The sequence below is a fragment of the Dendrobates tinctorius genome, unplaced genomic scaffold (genome assembly GCF_039654945.1).
Source record: "Dendrobates tinctorius isolate UK_male_01 unplaced genomic scaffold, ASM3965494v1 ptg000145l, whole genome shotgun sequence".
Taxonomy (NCBI): Eukaryota; Metazoa; Chordata; class Amphibia; order Anura; family Dendrobatidae; genus Dendrobates; species Dendrobates tinctorius.
In genome coordinates, this window is record NW_027361812.1 from 11,872,846 (window position 1) to 11,886,663 (window position 13,818).

The 13,818-nt window shown below is 41.4% G+C and overlaps 1 long non-coding RNA gene across 1 annotated transcript in view; it reads right to left on the reverse strand.

Moving 5' to 3' along the window:
* Positions 1–5,570: 5,570 nt before the first annotated feature.
* Positions 5,571–13,818, reverse strand: part of LOC141049608 (uncharacterized) — a 29,575-nt gene continuing 21,327 nt past the window's right edge. Inside the window, exons 2-3 of the long non-coding RNA XR_012220396.1 lie at positions 10,280–10,439; positions 5,571–6,594 (exon numbers count right to left, since the gene is read on the reverse strand). This is a non-coding gene — a long non-coding RNA (uncharacterized lncRNA). The remainder of the gene's footprint in view (positions 6,595–10,279; positions 10,440–13,818) is intronic.

Here is a 13,818-nt window from a genome sequence, read left to right on the forward strand (position 1 = left end):
ATGACATCACACTCCCTAGGAGGAAGGTAATGCCACTGTGGCGACCATACTCCTGGGGGCGCCACAGATGCGATTCCACTGGGGGAAAATCCGCAGCATTAGCACAGTATTGCGGAATCCCATAGGATTGCATGGGATGCTGTCTTTTTGCGTTTTCGCGGCAAAATCGAGCATTAAAAACCGCCGCGAAAAAACCGCAACGTGTGAACGCAGCCTTATGTCCCATACTTATCTTAGATGATGGGCTATGTAACTGCAATATGTCTCATTATTTCTTTTTATTATGCTTCCTTATATAGCACTGACATATTGTGCAGTGCTTGACAAACACTGCCTTTCCTATGTCTCTCTAACACTTGGCTCTTATATTTCTATGTGGAAAGAAGAAAATAACATAATGTTAGCAATTAACGAAAAGTAAATGCACATTTATAAATATCGATTTTCAAAATATTTAGTAACCACAGCCCGAATTTAGAACCATTTCTGCCAAGCACGTCACTTTGATAAATTTGGCACAATATTTGTCCATAGCTTAGCCTAGTTTTAATTTAGATGTTGGCTAAAATTACACCATTTTTGATTAATGAGGGACCAAATCTCTGATAATAAGGGCTAAAATCCAGGTAGCGCTGAATAGTTTGTCTTGACACTGATCCAAAAAATAAGCTTTGCATGTAACTGTGTACTATATGCTTAAATGAGCATAGAGAATACAAGAAATACTTTATAAAAACATACGACAGCAGAGAATAACTAAAGCATAAAAAGTCTCCTCCGAAACTTGTGTTTATTTCATCATCTGTAATTCTTTCTCACCTTAAATATACAGGTAAGATACAAATCATCCTACAGCCATGTCAGACATGGTACCCAAGGATATGGTGGTAAAAGTTTAGCACCCCCACATATGACCCTGACAGCTGATCTGTCATTTATTTCAACACTCTATCTACACAGAGATCACAAGGCGGCTGATCCAGTGCTCTACATCCCCAGATGTTTCTATGATTTCACTCAACTGGTATCTGAGTGAGACAAAGGCAGTGTCAAAATACTCACCCTCCAGGGGCTAACATCCCACCTTCTCTTGAAAACTAAACAAGTGATCCCATACAGGGGGCTGTCACTGGTCCATGACGCCTAAGTGAAAAGCACAGGAGTGTCCACACCTGGGATCATTGCAAAAAGTATTTTTCTAGTATAACAGAGGCAGCATTTGCAATTGTCTTGGGGCTCAAGGATGGGTTCCAGCTGCAGGTCTGGTCTAAGCTACTGCAAGGATAAAAAGACCAGTCAATGAACATGTAACCACTTGCCTGGCAGAGCTCAAAACTAAGAGCGTGTGTGATGCTCCATATGGGCAAGTAGACTTTACAATTTGTCATCACCATAGTTTAGCTGTGCCCAACATCCTTTGCAGTGTAAAAAGGGATGCTTCAATAATGGTCAAGAATATTAGTGAATTGGATGACATTGCCCATGAGGAATTGGGTTAACATTTCTCAGGAGGCTGCCAGAAGCTGGTGTCAGTCTGTGCATCATGTTTACAGCAGGTCATAACAGCCAGAGGTGCTCTACTGACTACTAAAGATGCTTGTCATGAAGGGGATAACTACGATAATTCTGAGATTGCAGTAGTCATTAAAAGTAGCATTTTGTGTTGAATTTGTAGACCAACTTATTTATTTTTATTTGCTTATTTTACTCACTTCTAGATCACCGCTAATTCCACAGCGCTTTACAGACATCATCACTGTCCCCATTGGGGCTCACAGTCTAGATTCCTCACCAGTATGTCTTTGGAATGTGACAGGAAACCGGAGAACCCTGATGAAACCCAGGCAAACACAGGGAGAACATACAAACTCCTTGCAGATGTTGTACTTGGTGGGATTTGAACCCAGAACCCTGAAAGGCTGCAGTGCTAACCACTGAGCCACCATGCCGCCCTGTCATGTTGAGCTTTTTATATTGTTCTTGTTTGGTTGTTTTTTTTGCAAACAGTAGAAAGTTTGGTAATAAATGTCATTTGCAATGGCGGTTGAATAATTTTGATGAAAAATGTATATGCCTTTAAGACTGTTCAGTTCGGGTCAGAACACTTGCGGCCTGTCTGGAAATCAAGCACCGAACTCGGAGGTCTGAATTGAGCCTTATTTCTTAAAGGGTCTGCTTCTAACATCATGGACACCAGAAGACACCTTAATTTTCTTGTGCAGCCTGTTGGCTCAACTCATCATGGCATCAAGCTGTATTATGTTATTTAGTTAGTTTTCTGATTTTTACGCAATGTGGCTTTTCCAGATGTTTTATATGATTCATAAATTATGTATTTTTCAAAAAGTTGCAAAATTTGGCCAAATGTACTCCTTTCCCTCTCGGAGTGATTTTATTATGCATTTTAAAGCCACTTTGCATAATGTGCTACTTTTTTTTTTACACCTACTCATTGTGTATAGGCAGCTACAGAAAATGTCTACTGTAGAACACTTGTAGCCGACTTATTTATCTGCAATTATTGAACGGACAGATAGGTGGCGTTCCGACAGGGTCGCTATCAGGCATTAATGCCCTTACTGCTGTATGGGGATCGGTGAGCAAAAATAAAGAGAGGGTCCCGGACCCAGTCCAGACCTCCCTCTCTTTTGCTTCTGCTCACTGCGCCCCAGGGTATAATAAAGTATTGTGCGCCGTCACAGTGAGCTTTACCAGCGCTCCACGGCCGTCAAAACTGAACAGCTGCACAGCTCCCCTCTGCCTTTTCTGTGACATCTGATGACGGTGCGTACATGATGACGTCATATCGTATGCGCCGGCATGTAAAACTTTTTTTTCCTTTTAAATAAAATGAATTTAATGTTTGTGGGGAGGAGCAAATGATGATGAATTGAGGGTGTGGGATGGGGGACAGCGAATGATGATGCATTGAGGTGGGGGAGAGCAAATAATGATGAATTGGGGGTGGGGAACAGCAAATGATGAATTGAGGGTGGGGGTGAGTGGAGCAAATGATGAATTGAAGATGGGGGCTGGGGAGAGTAAATAATGACATGGATGGCTGGGTAGAGCAAATAATGATTAATTTTAAGGGTTCGGGTGTAAATGATGTATTGAGACTGAGGAATGGGGGAGCGTAAATAATGACGAATTGAGGAAGGAGGGTGATGAACAACAAATGATGAATTTGGGGTGGAGGGGCAAAAGATTATTATAAATTGAGGGTGGGGGACAGCAGTTGAAAATGAATAGAGGGTGAGAGTGGGAGAGAAGACATGAAAATAATGAATTAGGGAGCGGGGGACATTAAATATAATGAATCATGGGAGCGCGAGGTAAAGTGTGTGGGGTGTTGAGGATGCAGGAGTGTGACTGGTATGGGGGAAAGAGTACAGGTGCTAATTAATTTATTCATTTATTGGGTGAGGAAACGTGGCTATTTATATTTGGTGGTGGCACAGTGGTGGATTACAATTTATATTTGGAATGGTGGGCTGCATAATAACTAATTATATATTGATTGTGGGTGCTGTCTGTATTAAGCTGCGAAATGTATAAGTTAGGGAAAAACTGGAGAATGTGCTCTGGAAGCGGTGCTCTAGATAACTGTATTATTTTATGCACAGATGAGTACGGGCTGGAAGAGGTGATGGCGGTCTGCTCTGGATGAAAAAGAAAAGCGAAGATGAAGGACTTCAACTAGAGACGTCACTGGTGAGTCAGTGTGTTACCTGTACACTGACGCTATATACTGTACACTATATACAGAGATTATGTGTATAATGTCACAGGTGATCACTGTATTATCTGTAAAATGAGACTATATACAGAGCTCCTGTGTATATCACTGGTGATCACTGTATTACCTATACACTGACACTATATACAGAGATCCTGTGTATAATATCACCATTGAGTCACTGTATTACCTGTGCACTGACACAGTATGCAGAGCTACCTTGTATAATGTGATCGCTGTATTACCTGTACAGTGACGCTATACAATGTATACTATATATAGAGCTACTGTGTATAATGTCACTGGCCACTGTGTTACCTGTACACTGACATTATACACTGTATACTATATACAGAGTTTCTGTGTATAAGGTCACTGGTGATCCCTGTATTGCTTGTACTCCAGAGTCGGACTGACCCACCGGAGAACCGGATGATTCTCCGGTGGGCCCTGGCATCCTGTGGGCCCTGGCACCTGCTGGCATACAGGGCCAGCAGTTGCCTAGGGCCCCCGCTGCTCCAGGGGCCCCCAGCCAGTGGCGTCCACAGCTGTTTTGGGGGCCCCTGCCAGCGGAGGAGCAGCGGGTAACAGGAGGTAGGAGCCCCTTTCCCCGCTGCTAAAGAGAAATGAATATTCACTGCTTCTCATGCCCACATGGGCGTGGAAAGTGGAAAGGAGGGAACATCATTTCACTTTAGGAGGTCTCCTGGCTGTCAGTGACAGTGTTAGCCGCATCAGCCCGCTAACCACCAGGGCCCCCCGCTCCCCCATGGGCCCCCGCTCCCCCCAAGGGGCCCCCAGCTCTGGCAGCCGCTATGCGGCAGTAAGTCAGGGCCGGTGCCGCCCTCAATTGTAATGGGAGAGAGCGTCAGATGACGCTCTCTCTCCCATCAGTCCCCTCTGCTGACTCACAGCCGCTGTGCGATGACGTCACTTCATCACGCACCCGCTGTGTGTCTGGCAGACAGCAGCTCCTGTCACTGAAGCAGAGTCACCACCGGAATCAGCGTGGGAGCGAGGACGAGAGGTGAGTATTGTGGTTTTGTTTTATTTCTATCTATATCTATCTCCTCTATCTATATCTATCTATCTATCTATCTATCTCTATATAAATCTATCTATCTCTATCTATATCTATCTGTCTCTATATCTATCTATCTCTATTGATCTATCTGTCTCTATATCTATCTATCTCTATATCTATCTATCTATCTCTATATCTATCTTAGATTGAGATAGGTAGATATAGAGATAGATAAATAGATAGATATAGAGATACATAGATAGATATAGAGACAGATAGATCGATAGAGATAGATAGAGATAAACAGATATAGATAGACTATGATATCTCTATATCTATCTATCTATCTATCTATCTATCTATCTCTATATCTATCTTAGATAGAGATAGATAGATAGATAGATAGATATAGAGATATCATAGTCTATCAATATCTATCTATCTATTTCTATCTATCTCTATATCTATCTCTATACCTCTATCTATCTATCTATCTATCTATTATCTATCTATCTATCTATCTCTATATCTAAATGAAAAAAAATCAGGCAGCACTCCAGTTCAAGGAAAAATTGTGGACTTTAATCCATCACCAAGTGGTGCAACGTTTCGACTTCACAGCACGGTCTTTGAACTGGAGTGCTGTCTGATTTTTTTTCATTTATATTTTGCGTTGGACGTATTGCACCCAAAATCTGCAAAAGTTTGTGCTGCTGTCTGTTTTTTTTTCTATTTATCTCTATATCTATCTCTATTTATCTATCTCTATATCTAATATTCATTCCAAAATAAGGTAGCACTCCATAGTTAGTGTTTCAAGTGATAGTGAGTTTTATTAGACCCACATAACCAGGCAACGTTTTGGTTCAAATGAGCCTTTCTCAAGCAGTGGGTGTTACAAAAAAGTGTCTACTTATAGACCCAATTAACAATCTCATAATAGTGCCAATCATATTACACAATATGCTACAAAATACATTTAGAGTGCATAAAATCTTTTTCATGATAATCCATATGGTAATTCACATGTGCAAATAGTGCCAAAGTGCTTTGTGCCTTATACAAAATTCCATTTCTACGTATATCATTAACAACATAGTGGCTCATCATTTGCATTGGTTGTACAGTGATACAGTATCTAATACAGCCCCCTCAGATTACATACCGCCACATGGAGGACGCCATGAACGCTGTTTCTGGCGTTCCTGTAGTTCTACTGCACATGTTCCATGCGTCATTGCTGTTGTCAAACTTCACCGGCCAATAGAAAATGTTGTGTGGCATAATCCTTTCAGGCGCAGGCGCACTACAGCTTTATCGCCTCTCAAGCGCCATTTTGTGTGTGGCAACAAATCGATTCTCTTCATGTGCAACCGCACAAAGCCTCCATTTTTTGCTTGAACTATACTCCTCTAGTTATTTAAAGTGCTCTTGTCTCTTATTATAGCCGCAAGTATTCTTATACATATACATTGAGGGATTTTAATGGTGTTTATGCTCGCCCTGGAACCCCGGACGACACCTTCAACAGGTTGTCTCCAGTTATCCAAATAATCACTCCTGTGTCCCACATAACCATCTTCAGGTCACATGATTCACCTGGGCAATTAAAAGGCAACATACCCATTATCCCTGCAGCTATAGAGACTCACATTATTTAAATGAACAATTGGCCGACGCTATATGACACAGTATAAAGAAAAAAAATTTTCAGTAACAAAAATTTTTTGGAGAAAACATTTTAAAATTCTTTTACATATATCAATTCGTCCTCCATGTCGTTAATGTCTTCATCAGGGCAATTTCAACACCATTACAGAAAGTGATGCATCTAAAATAAATTAAGAAAAAATTAAAATTAGGAATAGTCCAAAATTATCAGACACTTCCTAAATTTCTATGGATCTTGAATTCACAGCTTAGAGAGGAATCATTCACATGATAGTATGAACTTTAAACTCAACATTTAGTCCTTTGGGTTTTAGGGTATTCAGCTCATAAATCCACTTCAATTCTTTCTTCTTAAGTATACGTTCCCTATCCCCACCCCTTCTTTATATAGGGACCGCATCTATTATCCTAAATTTTAAATCCCTCTCGGTATGGTTACACTCTACGAAGTGCTTGGGGACTGACAAATCAAGTTTTTTCTTTCTAATAGTATATGTCATGGTTAGGACATGGTTAATGTCCTGTTCTCACAGGGATAACTTTTGCCGGCCTCTCTTTGGATCTGGGAGGGGTATTTATACTCACTCCAGACTAGCATTCTCTGTCAGCTATACTGTTGTTCTGACTGTGTGTCTTACCCCTGGTGTGCGTGTATTCTGCGTTGCTTGTTTGATTCCCGTGTATGACCCGGTCTGTCCCCTCACTCTGTACTCCGTCTCTCGTTTTGGTACTATTGTCTTCTCCGGTTCTGACCTCCTGGCTTGGCTATTGTTACTCCGTTGCACATTGTCCCTATTGTACCGTCCATTGCCCGTTCTGGTTTTCTGATCTATTGCTACGTCCTGACTATTCTCTCTGTCTAACCCTTTGGTACTGTCCTGCTATCTCGTGCTTTGACCCAGCTTAATGTGGTTTCTGTCTCTGTCTATGCCACTTGGTAACATTGTCCTGTAGTTACCTTTCTAGTTTCCCTGCAGCTCCTAGCTCTGTGGAGCTTAGGCTACGCCCCTAGCAGTCACGTGCTTCAGGTCCTGGAGCATGCATCGTCACCTCTGCTGCCCTGCTCCACAGGTATCTTTGAGCACTGTTTTTGTACTCAGGACACGCGCACTGGCTCAGTGAGCAAGTGCAGTGCGGTGTTCCTGACAGTATAATGCTGGTTAATCCTAGTTATAAAATCGCACATAGTCTCCCCCAATATGCCATAGTTTACAAGGACATTCGAAAAGGTATATCACAAAATCAGAGTTGCAAGTTAGATACTGATATATCTTGTATGTTTTAGAAGTTTCATGATGCTGAAAGGTAGAACCCTTCAACATCAAAGTGCAATTTATACATGACAAGCATGGGTAACAGCCCGTCTTTTTGCTACCCGTCAATGTTGTTTGAAAATTTCTTTTAAAAGATCCAACATCAGACTTAGCCAGATAGTATCCAATATTTTTATTCTTTTTAGATGAAAAAAGTGGTGGCAAAGTTAATTCCTCAATATGAGGTAAACATCTCCCTAACATTCCCCAATGTTTGTTTATAATCTTGGCTATATCTTTACTTTCCTCATTGTATGTAGTTATAACAGGGATTCGATTTAAGCATTTTTTCTTATTGGCGCCAGATCTCCTACAAATTAACTCATTCCTGTCCTGTTCCATAACCTTCTTTTTAGCTTTTTCCAAAAAATTTCTAGGATAACCAATAGTCAGGAATTTTTTAATCATAGTATCCATCACCACATCCACTTAATTATCCCTTTTCACAATCCTCCTTACCCTCAATAGTTGACTCAATGGTATTGACCTTATCATGCTGCGTGGCTGTTGGCTATCATATACCAACAGATTATTTTTATCTGTTTCTTTAGTATATAGTGTAGTAACCAATTCACCTTCTGTCTGATGCAAAAGGATATCTAGAAACTGTATTTGTATCCTTGAATAGACTAAAGTAAACTTGATTGTTTCAACAATGGTATTAAGGAACCGATGGAATTCATTAAGCTCTTCCTCTGAGCCAGTCCAGAGGAGGAAAACATCGTCTATGTATCTCCACCACACCAACGCATGTCGAAAGTGGTGGGACACATAGACAAAGCTCTCCTCCAAGACCCCCATAACTATGGTTGCATAAGCGGGGGCCATATTGGCCCCCATTGCTGTACCACATCTTTGTGTATAAAAGGTATCACCAAACAAAAAATAGTTCCGCCTTAAAATTATTTCCAACATTTTTAATAGAAATTTTTTTTCTCCAATGGTACATCCCAATGAATTCAACATGTTTTCAACAATAATAATAATAATAATCTTTATTTCAACAGCCCTCAAACCACGTTTGTGGTCAATTGAAGTATAAAGGGACATGACGTCGAATGACGCCAATATCACTTCCCCTTCTGATTTAATTGACCCCAGTTTGTTCAAAAATTCTGTCGTGTCCAGTATATATGATTTACATCTCGCAATAGGATTTAATATTTTATCTAAAAAAATTCCCATTCTATTAAACAGTGAGTCCACGCCTGATACAATTGATCGTCCCGGGGGGATTCACCAACGTTTTGTGAATTTTTGGAATCACATATAATACCGGAGTGTGGGGATTTTCGACCAACAAAAATTCAAACAAATCTTGATCAATTAAACACGATTCTAAGGCCTCTTATAGACACTCTCTTATTTCTTTCATTATTTTAAATTTTGGATCACTGTCCATTACTTGATACACTTCTAAGAGTATCATTTCTCCTTGCGGAGAATGACATGCTAAGCATGTCGAGATGAGGACACTTAAAGCCGCAATGCTCCTCTGGGAAATATCCTAATTATGCAAATTGTCTCTTCAGAGAGAAAGAGGACTAGAACCCTAGTGCCACCTATTAGAAGTAGCAATCCTAAAAGTCAATGTCGACCCTTTAACGAGCCTTCTTACATGACTTAGGATAAAAGCCAAGCCAAAAAACTCAATTTGCAGACACTGTGTTTCGGAGTACTGCCCCTCGTCAGTGCAAAGTGTGAGATCTGGTTTGGCTGCTAGAGGCGTCTGACCGATATCCAAAAGTATAATTTCTCCTTGCGGAGAATGACATGCTAAGCATGTCGAGATGAGGAGATTTAAAGCGGCAATGCTCCTCTGGGAAATATGCTAATTATGCAAATTGTCTCTTCAGAGAGGAAGAGGACTAGAACTCTAGTGCCACCTATTGGAAGTAGCAATCCTAAAAGTCAATGTCGACCCTTTAACGAGCCTTCTTACATGACTTAGGATAAAAGCCAAGCCAGAATCTCAATTCGCAGACACTGTGTTTCGGGGTACTGCCCCTCGTCAGTGCAAAGTGTGATACAATTTTGATACACTTTTGATACAAATTTTGATACACTTCATCATCCATGAGTTGTCTCTTAACTTCATTTAAATAATCACACTTGTCCATGACGACGACAGCGCCCCCCTTGTCAGCGGGTTTGATGACAATGTCGTCGTCATGGAAAAGTTCCTGTAAAGCCAAATATTCACCCTTTGATGCATTTGGTTGTTTATAACCCCTTATGGCCGAATTTCTCAATTTTTCTACATCATCCCTGATTGTTTTTTCAAATGCTTCCACTACAGCTGAATTATTTGGGGGAAAAAAATCACTATTTTTTCTAAGATCAACCTGGTTTAAGTCAAATTCACTTGTTCTCATTTTTTTCACATTGTTTTTACCATGAAACCATGCCTTAAGTTTAATAGCGCTAAAAAAAACGCTCCAAATCGATTTGTAGTCCAAACAAATCGACATGTGAACACAGACTATATGATAAGCCTTTGCTCAGTACTGATATTTGTGAGTCAGTCAATACCTTTTTGGATATGTTGACTACAAGTTCTGTTCCTTTTTCTTCAGGGAGGCTTGTCTCTCGGGCTGTGACCTGTTCTTTTCTAATTTAATTCTGGCTCCGGTGGTGGCGCTTGCCCCTTCTCCTTTTGCGTCGAGACAATCCCCTGTTCCATTGTCCAAATCTAAAGGGAATAAAGTCATTAGTAGTAAGCTTCGAACCAATAGAAACATTTAGGCTACGTTCACACATAGCGGAACTCTCGTGGAAATTACCGCAAGAATTTCGGATTCCATTCTGTGGGAAAATCGCATTTTAAATTCCCGTGATTTTCCCGCGGAAAAACTAGCGATTTGCAAGCGTAATTAGCTTGCAGAATGCTAGCGTTTTCCAAGCGATCTAGAGCATCGCTTGGAAAACTGATTGACAGGTTGGTCACACTCGTCAAACATAGTGTTTGACGAGTGTGACCAACTTTTTACTATTGAGGCTGCCTATGCAGCATCAGTAGTAATAGGCAGCATCAGTAGTAAAAGATAGGATGTAAAAAAATAATAAAAAAAATAAAAAATATTGTTACTCTTACTGTGGTGTGACGGGTGGTCGCGTGGTTAATGGAAGGTATATGTCAAATGGATGGATGATCCCTGCGATGCAACCCGGAGTATTTTGTCTATAGTGTACCCCATTTTGCCTGAAGATATGTGTATGTTCAGGACCTGTGGTGAAGTCCTGACCATGTGACCAGCTCATGTGATCCATACTTCACCTATGGGTGTGGTTACAGGGCTATGTAATGGAGGTGTTTAGCACATGTGAGCGAGTCTGTTAGAGTGTGGACAGACTTCCATGTGTCCAGGTGGGACACTACAGAAGTGGTCTGTGTTCTAAGGAAGGAGAAGCCTTCCTGTGTCTGTGGCTGCAGATAGAGCTCTGCTCTGGACATTGCCCTGGCCTGTGTGTGCACAGGACCTGAGGGAACCAAGCCCAGCTAAGGACTGTTTTGTGTTGCTGTAAGACTGTTTGCCTTTTTTTCAGGCTTCAATGGTTTATGGAGAAAATAAACCGAATGGACTCGTTTTAACCCTGCGTGTGCCAGTGTTTACCTCTAAGACCTGCAAAGTGAGTAACCCCCGTCCACAGACACTGTGGAACGTTACAATACCTTCCGGCGTCCCGCACAGCCTTCCCGCCTCTCTCCACGCTCCCGTTCCCAGTAATCCTTTGCGAGAATGACCGCGATGGCGTACGTTCTCGCGGGATCGTGACTTCTCGGAGACGGGAGAGAGGCGGGAAGGCTGCGCGGGATGCCGGAAGGTAAGAATAACAATATTTTTTATTTTAAATTCTATTTTTTACAGGAATATGGTACCCACATCGTAGAGGACAGTCTCCTCTCCTCCGGACCGTGGGTACCATCCGCAAATGTTCTGCTTACTTTTCTCATGGTGTGCACAGCCACATGCGGAAAGTAAGCAGAACAATGCATTCCTATGGGTGCGGGATTGCCGCGATTCCGCTAAATTAATGAGCATGCGGCGTTTTTTTACCGCAAAGCGATTCCGCCGCGAAAAAAAAACGCAGCATTAGCACAGCATTGCGGAATCCCATAGGAATGCATGGGATGCTTATTTTTCGCGGCAAAATCGCGCGTTTAAAACCACCGCGAAAACGAGAAAAAACGCTACGTGTGAACGCAGCCTTAGACCATCTTGGAATTGACCTCTTTTCTTCCAAACTGGTTTTGTGTTATTCTTCTGCCAAGTGTAGACATGTCCACTCTCATAGTCCTCCATATCTCTGCACCATTTTTTACTCTTTATTTCCTCCAAATCTATCCGGAATTTTGTGATATCCTTATCGATTTTCTCTTTAAACAAAATCCAATCTTCATTTTTTAAAAAACCTTGTATCTTTTTTTTCATTATCGCTTATAACAAGCTGTAGTTTTTTAATTTCAGTCTGTAAAAACTCGATGTTTAGCAGTATAATATCTAGAGCATATTTATTAGATACCATAACAAATCTAGCACAAAATGTTGGATGTCCTGCAAATAAATTCAGGCGTATGTTAGATCTTAATCCTCTTGGAATTTTCCTTTCTCTATAATACTGGCCCTGAGTGGTCAAATGCTCAAGTTTGTGCTGCTGTCTGTTTTTTTCTATTTAAAGTTGTGGCCAAAAGTATTGACACCCTGCAATTCTGTCAGATAATACTCAGTTTCTTCCTGAAAATGATTGCAATCACAAATTCTTTGGTATTATTATCTTCATTTAATTTGTCTTAAATGAAAAAACACAAAAGAGAATGAAGCAAAAAGCAAAACATTGATCATTTCACACAAACCTCCAAAAATGGGCCAGTCAAAAGTATTGGCACCCTCAGCCTAATACTTGGTTGCACAACCTTTAGCTAAAATAACTGCGACCAACCGCTTCCGGTAACCATCAATGAGTTTCTTACAATGCTCTGCTGGAATTTTAGACCATTCTTCTTTGGCAAACTGCTCCAGGTTCCTGATATTTGAAGGGTGCCTTCTCCAAACTGCCATTTTTAGATCTCTCCACAGGTGTTCTATGGGATTCAGGTCTGGACTCATTGCTGGCCACCTTAGAAGTCTCCCGTGCTTTCTCTCAAACCATTTTCTATTGCTTTTTGTAGTGTGTTTTGGGTCATTGTCCTGCTGGAGGACCCATGACCTCTGAGGGAGACCCAGCTTTCTCACACTGCATTATGCTGCAAAATATGTTGGTAGTCTTCAGACTTCATAATGCCATGCACACGGTCAAGCAGTCCAGTGCCAGAGGCAGCAAAGCAACCCCAAAACATCAGGGAACCTCCGCCATGTTTAATAATAATAATACATTTTATTTCTATAGCGCCGACATATTCCGCAGCACTTTACATTTCAGAGGGGACTTGTACAGACAATATACATTACAGCATAACAATAATCACATAGATCATAGCAGATACCAAGAGGAATGAGGGCTCTGCTCGCAAGCTTACAATCTATGAGGAAAAAAAGGGTAGACACGAAAGGTGGGTGGTAACAGTTGCCCAGATTGTATGGACCAGCCATAATGTTAAGTGTGTAACAGTACAGATGCAGAGGGCTAATGGATGCATAAAGCATGTGGGAACATGATGCGGGGAACTTGGTTATGGTAAAAAACTTTTGGCTGTGCCACATAGGGATAGATTAGGTTAATGTGTTGAGGCGGTAGGCCAGTCTAAATAAATGAGTTTTCAGGGCACGCTTAAAATTGTGGGGATTGGGGACTAATCGTATTGACCTGGGAAGTGAATTCCAAAGAATTGGTGCAGCACGTGTATAGTCTTGAAGACGGGAGTGGGAGGTTCTGATTATTGAGGATGCTAACCTCAGGTCATCAGCAGAACGGAGGGCGAGGGTAGGATGGTATACTGCAACAAGGGAGGAGATGTAGGGTGGTGCTGAGCAATGAAGAGCTTTGTGGGTGAGGGTAATAAGTTTGTACTGGATTCTGGAGTGGATGGGTAGCCATGTTTGACTGTAGGGACCGTGTTCTTTTCTTTGAAT